Below are 14,847 nucleotides of genomic sequence, written 5' to 3' on the forward strand. Positions count from 1 at the left end.
ATTTATGAAATTTCATATTTTGGTAACAATTCCATCGAATACGAGTATTAATAATAATTATATACAATATAGCAACCTAAGTGGCTTCCTCTTAGTCCGTTTCCCATGAATATGGAAACAGATCTTCATAAATCTAACGAATGAGCGAAAAACGACTGGCCTAAGTATTTCATCAATCAATGTTTGAAAGTAGTAAATTTGTAATGTAGTGCTTGCTTAGGTCTACTCTCCAGTTCCAATCCTGACGGACGTAGATTTCAGAGCATTGAATGTATGTACGCATATGTATATATATACATATACATAAAATTAATCCAGATTAAGTTTTAGGACAAAAAAAAGTTCAATCAAACTTAAATCCTAGCATTAGTTATATGAATGTAGAACGATCCAAAAACTTTAAGGCGTATATGTATATTATAAGTTATTATCAATTATGTTAAAAATTTGTAATGTCCTTTGTTACATAAAAATGTTCACTTATAAATAGATGGTGCCAAACGTTCATGGTACTACAATTTCTCTTATAAATAAATATTATTTACTCTTTACTCCCATTAGTAATTTGTCATATAGTTGTTTTAAGTTGGTTGTTGGCAAATTTTGAAGTAGCAGGTACTGCAATCATGTCTTCTTAGGGATTTTCCTGAGGAAGTAAATTTAATCCACAATGAGCGAAGCTTTTAATTCCTATTAAATCAACTCGATACTCACTTCGACTATTTTCTGATGTTGCAAATAATATATATGTACAACATGTTGCAAAAGTAAAACATTTACAGTTGTAAATTTTAATGGATTGTTAGTTAAAAATATTAATTGTCAATTTGAAATATTTTGTTTCCAATTCGAAATTTTATTGCTCTTAATGCAGGGGATATTCTTTGGCTCCACTGGCCTTTGCTCACTTCCATTGCCGCATAACCATGTCATTTATGTGCATCACATAAAGTCTAACCATTGTTTATCGGTGCTTCGAGCAAAAGCAAAACAAAAAAGGCCAATAAATGATTCAACCACCCGACAAACGCACGCCAAAAAGGAATGTGGAGACATTGAAAAGAGACGAGGCCGCAAAATGTTGGTTAATGTAGTTCCACGAGTTCAGTGCGCAGCCGAGTGTAGTAGATAATCATAAATTTCGCAATCGTAACTTGCTTGACACAGTCCCAGGCGCGTGCTGGTGAAGGATAGGGCAACGCATGAAGGGAGCGTCCGGTGGATGTCCTCATACAAAAATCGACCTATGTATGTATGTATATATATATGTTTATGAATGTGTACCTATATCTCATTTTTAAGCAATCCGGACCAAAATATGGTGAATGCTTGTAAAAAATCGCTTCCATAAAGGTACTTGAGCACCACCGAAAGCTTGACATTTGTGCAGAGCACATCTAAATTGGAATTATTGTATTAAAACACGCGACCGTGACGTTTGGGGCCCACTGCGCCAACAACAATCGAAAAGTCTTCAGTGAGAAGGAAAAACAAAAATCGAATTTGAAAAGATGACAAAGTGTTGGCACACAGTGGAATTGGCAGGAGATAGTCGGTAAATGCCGAAAACAAACACTGCGCCGCGGCGAGAAAATAAAACGAAACCAAACACATGACAACGTGTCGATGGGCCCAAATGCAATAAAGCCAAATACGCGTTCCGGTGGGATTGAATGAAAAAATGTATACCCACACATAAAGCATAAAAACAATAACAAAGCAACGTAAAAAAGCGAAAATTGAATCAAGAGAAAATCCAAAGCGACGCAAAGCACCAACCCAAAAGAAGTAAATAAAGTACTGTTACGAATGGACGAATACTCGAAAGACTGAAGGCAAGTGTTCGCGAGCAAAAACTGGGTAAACAAACAATACAAAGATGCTCTTGAAAGTTTCGAGAAGGTGACAATCCGTGCGGCGGTTGTGGTATCAAAGCAAAGCGTGTCAAACAAAGTGTTGAGATTTCGTTGATTTTATTTGGTATTGTTTGTCTCCTTTTCGGCAAGTGTCCTTTTGTGGGACTTTAATTCGAATTCTAAATGAGTAAACATCGGAAATCCTTATTACCCATTATCAAGCAAAATATTAGGTAAGAATGAAATTCTTCTGTATGAAATTCTTTCGACCTAAAAAATATGAACACATAAATATGCGTTAATAAAAAAGAACTGAAAGCAAAGAGTTTGGCAACTTGAACATCTTGAAGCTATCCTTAGTAATCAGAACAAATAATCAATTTGGATTCGGAAGAATTGAACCATATATGACAAAGATAAAACAAAATTGACAAGATATTTTATATTTCATGCGGTACGTTAAGCGAACAAACTATTATACTTTGTATCTTTAGCGTTCGTTTTGTGTTTTTTTTTTAAGAATATATACGAATTCAACTGATATTCATAAATACAAATACTCATACTTATATATGTATTAAAAATTAAGTTGAAATAAATTGTTTACATACATATATAGTAAAATCATGAACGAACCAGGTAAGAAGTTGAAACACCCACTGGCTCTTTATTTATCCTCCCTCGGGCATTAATGGGCTCAAAAGTTCGGATCATTACATACAGGCTTGACTTGGGTACCCAAAAATTTCACAAGCAATTCTAAAACTAACAAAACATTTAAAAGTTTCGTATTTATAAGCATTTATTAGCCACCGTGGACAAGTGATTCGAGAGTTCAAACCTAAGAGAACACTAGCTGTGTCTTAGAAAGCACCAACGCAATCCCTGCCAGTAAAATATTCTAGAAACGAGCTAAAAGGAAACACATTGGACTTAAAGGATTCAAACATTGAAAAAGTCTCGCATAAAGCCCAACCACTTTAACACACCGCCTCAAATGTACGGCATCTTCCATTTCCCTGATATCATGTTGGCCCCCAGTGCAAATAATAAATAAAATAGTACTAAAACTTTATATGAAAGTATTAATATCTTTCACTGATACATATACTTATGTATTTACAGTTGTATTTTCTTCAGAACTCACATTGTTTATTGACCTTGTGGAGTAGAATTACCTACAAAATGGGAGAAACCCTTTGCTAATACTATAAACAATTATTGATTTATTATTATCATTACCATGCAACCCATTTTAGGCTCTCACTCTATGTACATATGTACCTACCTATATTCACATATTCGCAGAAAGAGTATTCAATCGAAAAGAATAAATAGTAATGATGCGACAAAAATGTATCAAAAATGGACGAATTTATAAATCGCTTTATTGGAACAGTAGAAGAGGATGAAAAAATAAATAGATTTGCGATATGTACATATATCCACATACAGATATAATACAATATATGTATGTATGTACGCGAGTACATGGTGCGTACAACGATTAGAAAGATATAGCAAAAGATGTAAAAAAGGAGCAGCGAAATTTGGTTGCTGAGTACCAGATTGCAGCTCCACAGACGCATGAAATCAGATGAAAAGACTACGGCATCAGTGCCATTGATAGCCCAAAAGTCAACATAAAATTCAGAGCGTAAGGTATGTGGATATGGTCCATTATTTTGGGTCATTTATAAAATGGTCTAATAGAATGTAAATGTAGACCAACTCACTCAATAAGATCAGTATTCTATAGGATGTCAACGTCTCCCTACATATGAGTATATATAGCAGCAGGAGTTACCTGGACTTTTAACTCATGTACAAAAGCTGCACTAAACATGCTCCTGCACCAACTGCTCATAGACATTTTCGTACGGAAAGTAACAGCACTTTCTGCTGCAAAAGCTAAGGAGATTGGTGCTGGGAACACGAAGATTTATGGGCATAGCGAAATTCTGAACCAGCACGAAATAGATCAGGCTATAACCTCCTTAGCTTAGACTTCAATAAGGATTTCTAGGTAAGCATACCTCCAAACAAAGCAAAGATGGCTTTAAGCTAACTGGAAGGACAATTCGACTTATCCATAATTTGGGTTCCCGGTGAAAGAAATATATGCAGTAACGAAAAAGCAACTGAGTTCTCTAAGTCAGGAGTCTCTCTAGACGAATCCGAGGCAGAGTAATATCGTGTTCGCAAGACACACTACAAAAAGCTTAACGGAGATAAGTAGTTTCACTGAGGGCACCAAATGGTTTGAACACAACAATGGAACGTGATATAAAAATAAAGTCCCTCGATAGTGTATTACTTAGAATGCCGCTGCCAGCGCTAATTGAGACCGAAGGGGCAGCACTCTTACCTACCTACCTATATTTATGTATGTAGGTGTTTCAATCAACATTTCACTGGTAAAACTCTGAGAATTTTGAGATTCAACTCTTCAGTAGGGGACAGTGAAATTGACACAACTTTTGCCCAGCTACTATTTTTTGTTTTCATAAAGTCATCCAGATGCGCTGAGTATCTGTTTTAAAGCCCTCGGAAATGAGCGGCAAGCACGTGCGCTGAATATAAAAATAGCAGAGTTTTGTTAAATATTTAAGGAGACTTCATGTTTATTACAGCGGGCGTAACATATACATATGTATATAGTACATATAATGTTTATATGTACAATTTAAGAGAAGATTACGGGAAATGTATGCGAAAGTGAAATGGAAGACAAGTGTACAGAACAATATGGAATTTGATAGTAGAAATGCCAATACCGACAAATCTGAGTCAAGAAATTTACGTGCGTAAATTGCGGAGTGACTGTCGTACATATAGAATAAATAAAATGCGTTTTAAGCAGTGTTACCAAGTTTTGTGTGTTTGAGAGAGTTAGTTCTTTTTTACGAAACCCAGCAATATTTCTAATCGCATTCATCGATATGCGTACATATGTATACAACAGCGTTAGCATAATGACATAAATTCAAATACCTGTTGAGCAATTTTTCTACTTTCTAAACAAAATAATGAAAAACTAATATTCTATCTATATAAACTAATCATAAAAAATTATTTTGTCGACAATAAATTGAACAGAAGTCTTTTTGCCCGATACTAATCTTCAAACAGATTTAAGTATGTTTCGCTTTGTCAGTTAAAGTACTAAAGATTGAAAAATAGCTAAGCTTTTTACTGAAATTTCACTTCAAACGCAATTTACAGGTGCGTTAAGCCGGACTCCTTTCGCCTTCTTGCATAGAACTCCAAGTATGTATATTTGCAAACACAGAACGAACTTACGTATTCTCGAAAGGAATCGCAATTCTGTTGTATATTCCAAAAAAGTCGCACTCGGGTATAACAAAAATCTCAATAAAATCAGCGAACAAAGCAGCGAACAAAGCAGCCACACGACTAATGGCTAAGCCATGTAGCACAAATTATTTTCATTGTGAAAGCTTACTCAAGGATAAGCTACTTTCCTGCAATACAGCTATTTTTAGCCCCAAGCAGTCAAGCCTCTGTGCTCGTACACCCGTTACGTGCCAACATGGACACCACATGTACTAGGTACGTTCAGAAAATAACGGGAATTTTAAAATTTAAAATTTCACGGGTTTGCAGAGCCTAATTGTCAGTACTTTTTTTAGGTTGATATAGCTGCTCCGGAAGTATGATAAAATTTTCTGCTATATTTATTGCTTACTTTGTCTGTAGCAGTCCCTATTTTTATTAGTTTGCTGATTTTCGTTTGTTGAAAGAAATTGATCAAAGGATTTATTGACGAATTATTGGCCAAAAACAATGCTGTAACGATGCCCTAGCCTCCACATTCGTCGGACATGGCTCAAAAATTAAGAGAACCTTAAAGGGCCGTCGTTTTACAAGATACATGGAAATCGCTGAAAGAGCTAAAGGCTATCCCGAAAATCGAGAAGTGTTTCAACGATTCAACGATTTGAAGAAACGATGGCATAAATGCATATTATCAATTGGGGTCTATTTTAAAGACGACAACATTAATGTAGACAAATGAATAATTATTTCCTTCACAAGACCAAAAATGCCCGTAACTTTTTGAACACACCTCATACCATTTAGCCTTCTGCGCTTACCTGTAAGGGAATCCTATACCCCTAAGGGAATCTGATGAATCTGAATTTTGTCACAGAGATAGATAAAAGCTTCAACTTAAAGTAAGAAATTTTTTTTTTCGATTTTTAATATTAATGAAAATATTTTAAGGTCCAGTATTAATCATGATCTGCGTTCACGACGATGAGATGCGTTAACTCTCTTCTAAATACAGTTCAAAGCCGGAAAATTGTTTCACGTCAAACTTCGTCGCAAATGAGTGTGAAACTGGCGGCCTGCTCTGAATGAGATTGTAATGATGCATCAGCGTCGACTGAGTCGGCCTGTGCACTCCAAAAATAGCCAGATACAGTTTTTTCACTTTTTAAAATTGTGAATGAATAATATTCCATGTTCATGCCAAAAATAGACGTCGAGGACAAAGTTACCAAGAAAAAATTATGGAACCATGTTTATCCATTGTCATATATCGGCGTGAATTTCGGGATTTATATTACGGAACAGCTCCAAAAACAGCTTAGAAACAGCAGTTTGTCGTTGTTTTTGATATTTAAAAATGTTTGGTTTTAAAATGAGCTCCAACTACAAATCATATGGATTTCATTATACATATAGTCGCCCTCTCATGGAAATTACTTAAAGTTGTCTATACGCGATATCCTTCTCAAGGACGCAAAGTCCGCTTGTCTATCAGTTTGAAAGATAAGACAATAATGATGCATTGCACATGGCATTCTCATATTGAATTAAAAGTTCCACCATCCTCCAAGTGGCAATCATTCTGGTAAAGCTGCTCTCGAAACCATCATATTTAGTTACATAACTGTAGGATGTGCTTTTCGAAAATAACAAAAGCGACAATTGAAAGGATAATAACGACTGGCAGTAAGCCATAAAACGTTCTACTAAAAGACAGTTATGATAACCGCAAGCAATTGTTAATAGTTCTGTGGATAAGTCAATAGCAAACATATGTACATGAAGGATGTGCTCAAGGTTAAATGCTGGAAAAATTACAAAATTCCGAAATAAGTCATAGTCAGTCACAGAATAAAAGAAACAAAGGCACACAAAGTACGACAAACTAGATATAATGCAAAGCACGATAATGACCACACACAATTATCATAGGCGATTGTTAGAGGATTACTTCTCAAACGTTGAAGTACCTGTACAGAACTCCTTATTGCTTTGTAAAAATTTGTTACTAAGCGGCATGCTATATGTTTCTATCATCTTCTAATTTATAAATATGAATTTACGAATTCCACGACCGTTAGTTTTTCCCTGAGATTCAAAAACACACCAGTCATATTACATTTATTTGTTCTAAATACTCATTTTTGCACAGACAAATACACAAAATTTAAAAATAACCAATCGTAAGAACGCTGTAAAACTCACCAAACTTTTGGCGAATAGAAAATACAGAGGCTTCCACCGTGTTTTTCTTTAAGCTCCCTAAACACCGCAAAACGGGCTTTAAGTGAACGTTACATACGTGTGAATTACAGCTACACAATGAGAGCAATGTAGAGCAACGCAAATGAACGTTTTAATGCCTAAGGAAGATTGACCACGAAAATTTAAAAAAAAAGTTTGAATGGTTTTCGTATCTCATTTGCGCCACGTGAAATCTGGGTATTAGAACGGCAGCAGCAGTTCCATTCTGTCGTCAGGTATCATTAGTCGTAAAGCTTGAAATGAGAGTAGTCTCGATGTCTTAAGACTCGTGTTTTATATACAGTATAAATGTCAGAATATAATTTGTGACACAACATCACAAACAATAAGTACAACAATAAGTCTACACAAAGAAGACTTGTAGGCTCAAGCATAACCTGCGAGCAAGAGCTCTGGATGGTTAAAAACTGGAACAATTTAAAAAAATGCTACTGGCATTACATATATATTTGTCTACATAAATGTACCTAATACTTTTAGACTGCAATGTGGTACTCAATTTTAAGCGACCCGAGTTTATAAATTAATTGCAAAATGCTTTAAAGGAATTCAATATACTTACAGTTATATTTGGTTTCCAGCCGATAAATTGGTGGGCGCGGATTTTGATTATGAACAATTCAGAGCCACACAATAACTTTCAGCTACTTAAGCTAAGAGCAAAGTTTAGAATAGGAACCGCAGTACCATATATTGAAACCACTGATTTAAAAGCAGGTAACGGTAATTTTTCCCACCAACATAAAGATTTAATTCAGAATTTGTAAAAACCAGAGGGGGCCAATAGTTAATTAATCTAAACTAAAATAAAATGAATAAAAGATGATACACATATAAGACATACAAGTATGTATATACATATGGATATGCATATATGAATCACTAAATTAACGAGCCAGTAAAGTACTTGTACATTGTGATAACGAATGCCATTTAGTGAACACAAATTTTTTATGAAATTTAATCGCCCATACCACTTCAAAAAAATTGGCTTTCTTAGCCTCCACACCAACAAAGCTCACAATTATATATAATATGTATAAAACCTTTTCAAAGCAATAAAAAAATTTCGAACACAAATCCCTTTCCTCTTAGTATGAATTGACGCGCGAACCGCACATGCAACACGAACAAAGCACAAGACAACACTGTTGGCAGTATGCAAGGATACGACGAATAATGGCGTTACGAAGTCTACCGTCGTTGCCGTCAACGATGAAATACGAGTGTAAAGCCTTATGGCTATGTAGGAGTAAAGTGGAGTTACCTTCGTTGGTCGCCTAACAGTATGCTAAATTTAACCTTCCTGTTGTTTTGGCGCTGCCGAGGTACGGTCTTTACTTCGGTTACGTCTTTTCACTTTTACGTTACTTTCACCTGTTTCGGGCGCTTATAGTTTTCCCCTTTATTTTCATAAAACAAATTTCAAGTGTACTTTAGTAGTTGTCTTGTTTATTCGCTACAAAGTGTCAAAGCACTCTCACATCTTTGTATTATCAAGCATGTGTATACCTCGAGTCGTATATACCGTCCGTACGGTACCGTCGATGTGTACGTATTCGCTGCTGCCAACAGAATGCCATTGTACGAACGTGATAGCCATTTGTAGGCGCCAGAGCTTCTCCTGAATTTTTAACTGTCATATTACCAACATTGCTTTAGTTGCTTTAGACATACATACATACCTTCACTAAGGTAGTTCTCCGTTAGCTGATAGCAATCCGAAAAGCGCTTTTTTCGAAATTTAAATTATTCGTAAACGCTTCGAAAGAGTTTTTATTTTGAGGACTTATGCGTTTTTAATTAACTGTCTTAAAACAGTGCATTAACTATCATGAAATCAAGATTGTGTTAGAACATTGTGTACATTCGCAAGTCAATTAAAAATACTTAAGCATACTAAAATTCCAATGGATTTAAGATGTAGGAGCAGAATACATATGTATATATTTTGTTATGAAGTCTTAGACGAAGTCAAGAGGGATGCTGCTTACCTATGTAATTAATCGAGTGAGTTTCTGTTCCCACTTCCTCTCCTGCCGCAGCTTGTGCATCTTCATCCTTTAATTTTTCTTCTTCTTTGCTAACATTTGTTGCTCCTATTATTGCTGCAACATTGTCCTTTCATTTGTTATTGTTCTTGCTTTTGTTTCCATTGCGGCATTGTTGCTCTTTTCTGTTTGATGTTATTACCATTCTCATATACAGTGAATTCACTGAGCGGGAGTTCATCGTCTCTTGGAGACACTGTTGCGAGTGGCGGAGGCAACGTCACGTAATCACACGAAGGCAAAATGAAAACAATCACCAAAATAATGAACTTCACTTCATTGCGTCATTTGTAATGTATATTGTTAGTTTTGTTTTTGTATTAACAGTTACTTAACGCTTCATCCCATATTGACTTAGTGGGAATTTTGGAAATCTTTTTTCCTTCTTCTTCTTTGGCCCATGCATTTTGATTTTATTTTCATTGCAATGCTTTCGATTTTCTCTCTCTTGGAAGTACTAATTCATAAATGTCATTATTAATATCCTTATGGGAGCACGAAAAATAGTTAAATAACTCACTTTACAACAGGAATAGTTAATATTACTGAGGCTCTGTTTAATCTCGGAAATACTTATACTCACAACTACTCCGATAATCAACTCAAACGTTCGTTCCCGCATGACTCTCTTATACACTCACACGGCCAGGAGCAGTGTCGAGCTCAATTGTTTTCTAATTAAATTACCTTAAAAAGAATTAGAAATTATCATATTGTCATAATTCGCTTATTGTGATTAAATGAAATCAAATTTAACCGTCAAAAGACACAATAGGATGTAAGGCACCATGGGATATAACATATGTATGTACTTTTAACAAAAGTCTTACATATTTACATACATACATATGTCAATAAAAGATAGAAATAGTATTTTATTTGCTTGACTTGTTCAAAAAAACATTAAAATACCAAAGCCAAAAAAGCCTTAGCTGAGTTCTTTAAAAACAATTTTTGAATTAGGGTTCAAATAATTCAGACACTCAGTTAAATACATACATACAAGGATGTATGCATTTACACATGTATTTGTATGTGTTTTATATGAGTGTCTGAAATCGTCGTTATTTTTACTATAGGTGTACAAGAATGTATTTAGATGCATTAATTAAGAGGACGATATAGGAGAGGATTATCTAGGTCAGTGCCACAATCGAATTAATCTGAATAAAAATAAATAAATATAGTATATGAAAACATTTCATTCAAATTATTTTTCAAATCTTCAAATATTACTTCTCCGTCAATCAGTTTGTACTTAGAGAAAGCCGGCGCTTTACATACTTATATGCAAACGTACATATGTCCATGGATGTGGGTACACAAATGATTGCGACAAATTATGAGTTATGCCTCTAACGATTGTTTCTGCAATGTTCAAGTTCATATTTCCTACTAAGCCATGTTACACTTCGAAAATTTAACTTTTTCTCTCACTCATAGAGATATATGTACATATGTATGTACTGGTATAAGCAAAAAATAGTAATACTTTGTTCATAATTTTAAAATTCTTAATTTTATCTTCAAAATCTATATCGTTCTCCTCATAGTAATCCCCCTTGGCCACAATTCCCTTGTTCCAACGTTTTTCCCAATCTTAAATTGACTCAAAACGGTTTCCCCTGATCGACTAGGAGTCTATACAGGCCAGAAGTCACATCAGGTGAATACGGTGGTTGCGGAACAATATTGGTTGCAAATTTAGTGAAAAACTTACGAAGAATCAATGCAGTATGCGACGGCCCATTATCGTGGTGCAAAAAGCAAGAGTTGTTGACCCATAATTCTGGTCTCTTTTCACGAATAGCTTTTCGCAAACGACGCATAACACTCAAATAGTATTCTTTGTTGACAGTTTGGCCTATCGTGAGGAATTTGGAGTGCACCACACCTCGACAATCGAAGAAACCGTCAACATAACCTTGAATTTCGACCTGTTTTGAAGTGGTTTCTTCGGCTTCGGCTCACCTTTGCCAAGATGTTTGGCCGATTGATCGTCTGTTGTCGGGTCGCAAGCATAGATACAAGACTTATCGACAGTTACAATGCGTTTCATGACATTCTCGTAGTCGGAAAGCATTGTTTCACAGTCGTTAACCCGACGTTGTTATTCGAAAAAATTTAGTGATCAAATCGTGCTTTCACTTTTCTTGGGTCCAAATAAACTTCTTTGTTGAATAATTTCACTCATCGGAAAAATCGCTGAATTCAGTTTGTGTACTTCAGAAAGACAAGCGTATACTAAATACTTATGATTATTTTGATGTGGAATTTGGCACAGATGTTATTGACAAACATACCAACTGGTTGGAACCTAGAAAAAAATATTTCGATGAATTGGATTTCAGGGACAAATTTAAATTAAAAAGTCTTACTATTTTTTCCCACAGTACATGGTATTTTCCAAAGAAAACGGAACTAATGGGTTTTTCGGCAAAATCAATTTATTTTATTCAAAATAGTCTCCTTCTGCTTCAATATAGATTTTTGCACGGTCCAAAAGCATATCGAACGAGTGTTTTAGCTCGTTGGCCGGTATGGCCACCAGTATGCCAGTATGCCACTGCAAGCCTTTTGAATGGCCTCTACGTCTGCATAACGCTTTCCTTCATGGGCAAATGCATTTTTCCGAAAAGGAAGAAGTCGCACAGTGCCATATCAGGTGAAAACGGGGAGTGGTTAATGGTTAAAATGTGATTTTTGGTCAAATAATCGGTCACAAGATGTCCTTCGAGTGTTGGATTCTGAGCAATTTTTGGTCGTCAGTAACACAGTTTCGATGGAATTTCCGGTGATCACGGATTTTCATTGGCCCACATGTTGATCGTCATTTGTGTCCTCACGACCACTTTGAAAACGTTGCAACCACTCGTGCACTCTGCTACGGGATAGGCAATCACCGCGATAAACTTGTTTAATCGATTGAAATGTTTCGGTAAAAGTTTTATCAATTTTAAAACAAAATTTAATGTTGACTCTTTGTTCGAAGCTCATTTTCGCACCGATGGCACAAACATACTGACACTTAAAGCGCAATAACTTCACCTCCAATCAATGAAATGTCATGAAATTCTCACTGGATAATCGATAAAGATAGCAGATTTTAACGCACCAGTCGACATACAGATGGCGCCATCAGGGGGCGCTCCTGTTCACTTTGGAACGCCCCTCGTAGTATGTTATAAACAAAACTGTTAAGTAATGATTACTAATCATAATAATTAGTAATTAGATTTTTTTTTTTAAAGGTGAAGTAATGATTATATTACGATTATTTTCAGATTCGGAAGATTACAAATTGATTCCGATTACAGATAATCGGAAAATAGTCAAGATTAATAAAAATTTCGAAAAAATAATCAAAAATAATAAAAAGTAATCGAAAAATAATTTGACCACTTTCAAAGATTACTTTTGATTGTTTTTGATTATTATTTTTTTTTGCGAAATTATGGCACTAGTGTTTCATGTTAGTTGTTGTTTTTCACTTTTTGTTATTACTACTGATGTTCATCAATTTGATAATTGATAACCTGTTGCATTCTTCTTGATTCTTCATTTTGTATAAAGTAAATATTTCTTTTGCGTACATTTTTTTGTGAGTGTTGTAAGTACAATAAGGTTTCTATTTCTTCATTGGTAGTTAAACAGCAAAATCCATTATCACTGAAAATTTAGTGATAGTGGAAAAAATGTCACTATCACTAAACCTTTATTCATATTGAAAAACAAATTGCACTACCCTTAAAGGTAGCCCTGGACTTTCTTCAAGGAGAAAGCAACATTAACTATGGATTTTTTTGATTTCAGTGTGATGGTGAGCTTATGCGGCTTATGCGTACATTTATTTTGTTTTTCATTTTAAAGATTTAACTTTACAGATGATGAAATTGAAGTAAGTTCTTCTCCACAAGAACAGATTAAAGTTGACCAACGATCCGTAATAAAACAGCAATTCTTCAGCTATTTAAATGACAATACAAGTGCTGACGAGATTTACCAAAAATATGGTTTATTAAGGGGGCATTTATTTTTTTTAACACGCCCTTAACGTCTTCAGCTCCAGTTGAACGACTGTTTTCATTTGCCGGGATCGCAACAGTCCAAGGCGGCAATCATGGTCTGATTTTTCTTTTGAAAAATTAGTTGTAATGAAGGCCAATTGTAAATATATGTAAATTATAAAACTGTTTTTTGTGAATTGAATGTATTTGTTTTCTTTATTATTTTTCCACGTATTTTTCCCTTTTTTTTGATTTAGGAAGGACTAAAATGTTATTGGTTGTTTTGTTATTGAAGTGATTACACCTTTATTTTGTATACAAAAACTATCTAATTTTGTTTTATTTGTTCAATTTGGGTATATAATTATTGATGATTTTAGCATATACATACATACATAACTGTAATTTAGTCTCTACATCCCATCAAATGGTAACTTAAGTAAAAATTAGATTTCTAGAGGTAATTCCGTTTACGTATTCCTTCTATTTCTGAGAAGGGTACCAAATATAACAATCCTATAGTATTCACATATTTAATGTGTTTATCTCTTAAATATTAGAACTATAGAAAACAATATCTAGATAACTGAAGTATTAATAAATATAAGTATATCAATATATGTATATAAATAATATATATATATGACTACTTATATACAATCCACAGGCCAGAATGTGAAGCACATAAGTATATTAAAAATTAAATGAAGTAGACGTATTACTTATGATACGCTAATCTAATATCCAAAACGGGCACTCTTGATATAGAAAATTGCTTTACACTAAATTATACCAATATTAAAATAGTACTCAAACGTAACGCTTGCTGTAACTTTTTCTCTTTATTTATTTTTCAGACATAAGTACTGCACACATATGGGAGACATCACTCGATGTAGCGTTAATTTGTTCCCTTCGTTAAGCTCAATAAAACACGTTTATGCCTCGTTGATTTCTCAACTCAAACTTTTATACATATGTATATCTAATATATTGGTACTATACTGTTTTTTTTATTTCAAAGCTCTTACTGAGAATTAATATAGTTATTACCTTTTGTAAATATTTCGTCAATTGAGTCAAATAAACACCATACAGATGAAATATGCCCTTTATTTGAATAAATTATATTTAATTGTATAAAATAAGACAAGTGGTCTGTTGTGACATATTTTGAAACTGTATCAAGAGGGAGGAATCTGCAATATCAAACTCCTCAGAATGTCCAGGAAAACTCAGCCATCGTTTAGATGAACAGTCGGTAATATGGATCACTTTGATATATTCATAAGTATATAATATATGTGGACAAAAATGTTTATTGACGCGTAACATTCTGCGACATTGCTAAAAACATTCGGAGTCGTTCAC

The 14,847-nt window shown here is 34.5% G+C and overlaps 1 protein-coding gene and 1 long non-coding RNA gene across 4 annotated transcripts in view; one reads left to right on the plus strand and one right to left on the minus strand.

Annotated features, from left to right (window-relative positions):
* The window catches only part of LOC120772683 (octopamine receptor beta-1R), a 38,190-nt gene extending 29,642 nt beyond the window's left edge, over positions 1-8,548 (minus strand). For 2 of the 3 annotated variants that reach the window (XM_040101425.1, XM_040101441.1), the window contains exons 1-2: positions 8,393-8,548; positions 7,981-8,219 (exon numbers count right to left, since the gene is read on the minus strand). The gene's annotated coding sequence lies outside the window, so the exon portion shown is untranslated. The remainder of the gene's footprint in view (positions 1-7,980; positions 8,220-8,392) is intronic. The other variant, XM_040101433.1, reaches the window with a different exon arrangement.
* On the plus strand, positions 1,087-14,580 carry LOC120772727. The gene is made up of 3 exons (XR_005705086.1): positions 1,087-1,248; positions 1,303-2,089; positions 14,334-14,580. It is a non-coding gene; the product is annotated as an uncharacterized LOC120772727 (long non-coding RNA).
* Positions 14,581-14,847: the final 267 nt, after the last annotated feature.

The sequence above is a fragment of the Bactrocera tryoni genome, chromosome 1 (genome assembly GCF_016617805.1).
Source record: "Bactrocera tryoni isolate S06 chromosome 1, CSIRO_BtryS06_freeze2, whole genome shotgun sequence".
Classification (NCBI taxonomy): domain Eukaryota; kingdom Metazoa; phylum Arthropoda; class Insecta; order Diptera; family Tephritidae; genus Bactrocera; species Bactrocera tryoni.